The sequence below is a fragment of the Bactrocera dorsalis genome, chromosome 4, assembly GCF_023373825.1.
Source record: "Bactrocera dorsalis isolate Fly_Bdor chromosome 4, ASM2337382v1, whole genome shotgun sequence".
Lineage (NCBI taxonomy): Eukaryota > Metazoa > Arthropoda > Insecta > Diptera > Tephritidae > Bactrocera > Bactrocera dorsalis.
The window spans coordinates 41911517-41918137 of NC_064306.1; positions in this window are offsets into that span (position 1 = coordinate 41911517).

Sequence of the window (6621 nt, forward strand, 5' to 3'; positions counted from 1 at the left end):
TGGCTGAAAATGTGAATATGATTTATGGATCGAATGCTGTAACCACAAATTGCTCGCAATTTACATTCGTCGCTTCCATTCCAGCATATTTCAGGGGTCAGTAGGGCAATATTTTTTTAATTTTTTTTTTGTTTTTGCATTGTCTGTTTCCTTAAACTCTTAGAATTAATATAGAAGCGCACTTTACCATTGGAAGGTTTCGAAAAAGGTCCAAAAATAATAATACCGCTCGACGTTCGGAGCGCTCAGAGTGCACACCTCAAACTTTAAGCGCGTTTTTCTCAAAACACACTTTTTTAAACTGGCGGACATGATTCCGGTCGAGCTACTCAACCGATTTGCTTACAATTTTTTCAAATGTTCTCAAAACACCTGGCTATTATCCCCATATTTTTTGTAATTTATTGACTATGTTGTGACAAAATTTATGTAAAAAAGCATGAGGAAAAATTAAAAACAAAACGTTAATTATTTTTCTTTTATCAACATTTTTTCATGATTCTTGTAGGGACGATGACCATTCACGTACTTTTTAAGACTAAATTGGGTTTTAGTGTTTCAAATGATTCAAACGAGAGACATCGTGTTTTATTGTAGAATACAAATTTCTATGAAAAAAATGTAAAAAACAGACCAGATTACCCTACTGACCCCTTAAAGTAAAAAATCGACGGTCATGAAGATTTTTCTATGTGTTTGATGGGACTAACAGGGAAACATCCATCGTAAGATGGTCTCCTGTGGTCAAACTCTTAACTTCTTTTAAGGAAATAACCCTTACATCAGCAACCGTCCGTACAAAGCCTTTCCTATGACACTCGGACCCATGCTGTCAACAATTGAATCGTCTGAAGTAAGTAAACTCTCAGAAGACGGACGCTTTAGCCCATAGAAGAGGAATTGTACGCCAGGCCACACATATCGATAATAATTCTACAGAAGCGCCGAGAGCTTAGCTGGACTAGCACCAAGTGATTGCTAGTTGTTCCTGTCTATCGTGAATGGTTTTGTCAGTGAAAAATTCGGCTCTGGAAAAGCTTGGGGGAAAATGGACTGTCTATGTTTTTTGCTAATGGGGACGGTGATTTTTATGATAGTGGTATTATTAAATTAGCTCCAAAGGTAGGTGCCAATAAAGTATGGATCTCGAGATATCGATACAACTTCGTCTAACTCAAAAGTACCAAATATGTAATTAGGAATGCAGGACGGACGATTATCATACAAAAACGATTTAGCTATCAAACATACTGCGGATTCCTGCGTCTACTTGGAGTCATGGACCCATGTTTGACAGTGTTACGAGAATTGGAGAATTGGAATTCTTGTTCGGAGTCTGTACTAAGACCCTCCTTTGCTAAAAGTTAAAACATAAAACAGCATTGATGGGGTTTTCCCATCTTTTGAAAAATGCCAGTTGCCTCACTTAAGCATTAAAATTGTTTTCCCATTTTTATAAATTAAATGATCGGACAAAAGTACTGGTATGGAAAACTTTTTCATTGAACGAGATATTTTCACGAAATTTCGCGACGATTATTATCCCAACAAGCAATGCAATATCCGAAGAAATCGTTCATATCGAGTTACTATATCATATAGCTGCCATACAAACTGGCCAATCAAAGTTCTTGCAAGGAAGCTTTTGTGTTCGTGAAGGGTATTATAACTGTAACCGAAGTTAACGTTTTCTATTGTTTTTAACACAACTATATAAAATCAACAAAAAATGATGCTCTAAAATATTTTCAACTTTTGTTTAAAGAGATCTGCTCTTCAAGTAGACTAATCTCAGTTCGTACGTTTGGTTGTGGGTAATTTTATTTTTTAATAGATTTACGATTATTTGAAATTAATTTCATAAAAAGCATTCAGCATCTACTGTGAAAGAAAAAAGTTTTTCCAATTTGCTATGACGTCTGTACCGTTGACTCGGTCCAGAAAAAGAAACTGCCGATGGAAAAGCATACAAGAGGTACATACACACATACAGTACACATACAAGAAACTGAAATACATTGCACGTGTACATACACACACATGTATGTATATACTGCATGCCTCATATGTTATATATAGAAAAACTTGCCAATAAAAAAAACAACTACAACAACATGACATGTTAGAATAATCGATTTTGTACTCCCATCAAATCGCCTCAACTCGGTGGGTGGAGTTTTCCAATGTCCACAATACACCCATATAAGCTTTGTATGCACATATATGTACATACACACATATATATATCCAAGTACACACACATTTTCATATATGCATGCTTGTGTATTTGGTCACGTTCGTATTTACGCATATGCGCAACATCGCCAGCGCCAATGTGTAGGCGCTTATGTATCCACACATTGCTGTATGTGTGCGTGAGCTCCACATATATGTATATGTGTGAAGTCATTTATATGCGTGTATTTGTGGCGCATACACCCGGTGGGGCAGCAAATGTAGCGTCCAATCAGAATCGAAGTTGTACACACGCAGCAAGCGACACACTTTCGCCGACCCATCCCGGCAAACGCTCCCTACTCGGCATCTCATGTGGGAGTACACATGCTGTACCGTGCCATATACTTATATTTGGTATATAAGTGACATTTACAAGCGAGAAAAAATCGAATATACCTATAATATAGTATATACAACAAGTGAAGCGTGAAACATATAAGACGAACGTGCGAATTACAGAGAAAAAGAAGTAATAAAAGAAAAGCACAGAAAAGAGAAAGAAAAAATTTTATATTTACATATATAACGTGTATATAAATATACATGAGTCTACTTGTACTATGTGTGTATATGTGGCAAGTAACATCTGACAGCACCCACATCCGTATGAGAGGTTATATGTAGAGATGCTGATAGAGAATTTCGGTGTGCACATGCCCTCCAGAGGATCCTATGCTTATTCGTGTGTTATATGTGTATATACGAAGGCACAAAGCGCTAAAAAAAAGTTAAAAATATGACGAATTTTAATTTAATTACAATATTGCAATGTCTAAATATCTAGATAGATAGAAATTCGGCTCTTAGCTAGAGCCCCATTAATATATTTTATAATTGCTTCTAAAAATTAATTGGCATTAATCAATAACTGCTCTTGCGTGGAAATCTCAAACGCAGCGTGTAATAATTAGGTAAACACGTATTCCATGAAAACTCGACAAAGATGTTCATATTTGAAAAAGAGAGAGAAATAGAAAACAAGGACGAAGAGAGAGCGGCAGAGAAAGGGAAGAACTTCAATCCTAGTTATCAATGAAATACTAAATTTACCAGTCTACCTAATACAATTTCATCAATATTTGTATCCAATGGCAAATCCTATTTCAGGATGATACTCCAAACACCTTGAAAAAGAAACGTTTTATGTTTTTAACAGTTGTTACTGAAGATTTTAAACGAATTGATCGCCCAAGTTAAGTGACGTTCTTCCAAAAGGCCGACAAAGGCCGCGCAAATCGTCTTGCAGTGCTCCGACAGACATCCCCTTAGAAGATGTGTTGCTCGGGAGGTGAGGTGCATCCGAAGTGTCTCCTCGCTGCTCGGGGCCCGCTTCCCATTTGGGTCTTTAAGATAAGCCGGAGATGCGGGGTTCTTTGTGAAAATACGCCTGAATCTAAAGGACTCATGGCAACCCTCCACTTTTCCGCAGAAGCTTTTCCATGAAGTTCTCTTTGCTTAACTCAGACTTGTATATTGGTAAGTCGTATTTTGTACAACGTTGAATAAACGTCTGCAGGACGCACTGATTTCTGATTCTATAGTCCACCAGAAAAGTTTCTGCCTGTCTTTCGGTGTTTTTAGTGGATAGGAGCTCTTCAGTGCAGTTTTGCATGCCGAGCTGAAGGCTCGACCAACCCGTCCACCGTGTCGGTGGTGATAAATAAGTCTCCCCCTGCACGAGTGGGACAGCTTGCCAGAGCCAATTGCAGTACATTTCCCAGTTTATGTTCCTAGGATTTTTAAAAGACTTTCTAGGTGGACATTCTCCGATTAGATCGAATCCGATGAGTTACTTGTGCAAAATTTATTAGCAACATAATATGTTAGTTCGGTTCGTGCGATACATTGCGCACTATGTACAATATTCGCTGAATAGAAGCGCTCAGCAAGGACGATAATTTGAAGTCGCTGTTGCTGCTGTGGAACAGAATATGGAAGAAGACCCAAATTAGTTCATCCGCCAGCGCAACAATTGGAGTTGTGTCCATCCACTTTATGGAAGAGTTTAAGGAACGATCTTGGTTTTCGAGTTACAGAATCTAATTCGTGGGAAAATCGAAGCAGAACGACCTTCAAGCGCGTCGCACGTTTGATGAAAGGGCCCAAAATGAGATGGCCACCGATGCCAATTTCGAAAAGAAAGTTTTGTTCAGCGATGAAGGTTCCTTTTGGCTAAATACTTACATTATTAAATAGCATTGTCACTTGGAATAATGATAATCCACTAGCTATTGTTGAGACGCCTTTACATTCTCTAAAAGTCACTGTTTGGTATTAGATTTATGGACAGAGGGAATCCATATTTCTTTAAAAATGAAGCCGGCCTTCATGTTTCAGTGAATGGGGTACACTATAGAATCAAGTTAATACGTCTTTCGTACATGAATTTGGAGGATGTTGATGTGGACGACCTTTGGTTCCAAGAAGACGAGACTCCATGCCATACGGCTAACGAAACAATAATTTTTTTGGAAGAAACTTTAGCTGAGCTCATTATCTCCGCTCGTGGACAGGTAGCGTGTCCTACAATATCGTTAAATTTAACACTGTTGGACTATTTTTTGTGGGATTATGTGAAGTCGCGTGTATATGCAGTTAAGCCCGAGACGATTGACACGTAGGAAAAGAATATTCAACAGTTTATTACTGAGAAATCATTTATGAAAAATCCTTATCTTTGTAATAAGGCTAAATTCATGGCCTTAACATTAAATTATATGAACTTTATTTCTTCATTAATATCACTTGTCTCAAAACCCTTTACATTAAAAAACATCAAAGTCTGCTAGAAGGCAAATAATTTATTCTCTCGCGTCTCTGAAGCGTAAGCCTATCGATTTTAATATGAAATATTAATTTTGGTCTGCGAAATCCTTTTCTCAATAAAAGTAAAATCCGTATTCGTAGAAGTAGTAGACTAGAAAAGTAAAAACCGACAGTTGATGTTCCTTCTTTCGCATTATCAACCTCTTCATTAAACTTTAGATTCAAAGCATTACAAAACAAAGTTTCGTAACTACTAAGGAAAATTTCATAGAGGTGCGAGTATCTACATTTTTACACCATTTTTTCACGACCCCTAGTTACAGACAGACAAATTCCACGAAAATAGTTCTAAGTGCTGTTGATTTCCAAAGAATTCGTGGCAGATTGATAGCGCCACTACCATTTCTAAACCCTTACTTAGAAAACTTTTTCTTCAGGGAGCTTACACCCCTTGCTGTAGATTTTCATGTTGTATATAAAATTCGACTCCCAAAATGTCTAACCTAATTCATAACACTTTAGAAAAATGAGTGATAAGCCCGCTGTAGCCGGGCGACCTCCTTCGCAGAGGAACTGCCTTATGTGAATTGTGTTTGCATCGGTACTCACCTTCCCCCTTAACGACTTGGCACTCCCTGTCAGTAGCTAAGCCGGTATCGCTCTCAGTATCACTCTACTTTTTGACCGTACGCTCCAATCAGAGTTAAAGGCTTGTCAGGTTTTCCATAATTTCTCTTGTGGTGTAGTATCTGCGATATTAAGATTCGTATAAATACTATAAATACTATCTAAACAGGCATGTTATTGGCTCTTACTTCAAAGCAGTTCAACAACTGCCTCAACAAAATTTGGAAGTAGGACACACTTGTTAAAAAAAAACAATAGAAATTATAAAAATATACCTAAGAACCAGAAATTAAAACTCACAAAAAGTGAACTTAGTTTTCAAAGTCAAGAAAAAGAAGCAACAGTTGCAATAACAGCGGCGGCGACCTTGACAGAATCGCTGAGCCAGAATCAAAGTTAGCGAAATCGACGGCATTCCGCCGCGGAAACCGCCACTCACTTATTACGTAACTCTTAGCTGGCAAATAACCAAAATGCCGGCGTAATATTTTTTAATTGTTTGACTGAAGTCTTCGATAATATCATCTACATCTATAAATACATATATATATGTTAACCGATTTATGGCCATAGCTAAAGTCAGTAGCGCCGCTACACCATTAGATAGAGGCAGCAGCGCGGTTGCCGCCGAAAACTTCATGCGTAATTTCGAAACTAACTTTTCGCCCCTGTTTGTGGGTTCACGATACGCAATATAGCTCACCCTTTAGTTTTTGTAGCGCGCTTATGAAAGTTTATTTTATAACTTTTGTTGCACAAATTCTATTTGTGTCTTTAAAGACGCGCACACCCACCAACACACTTAAAGAGTCTGGAAATTTGGTTAGCAGGCTGCAAAGTTGGCAACCATACCGCCAGACAATCGGCTGCTAGACAAGTTAACAATTTTAAAACTCATTTGCTGCCGCAACGCAAAGAACATAACCGTACCGCATGACGTCACATGACCCGCATGCAGCACAAGCACACGCACTTTACCGTTACTTTGGC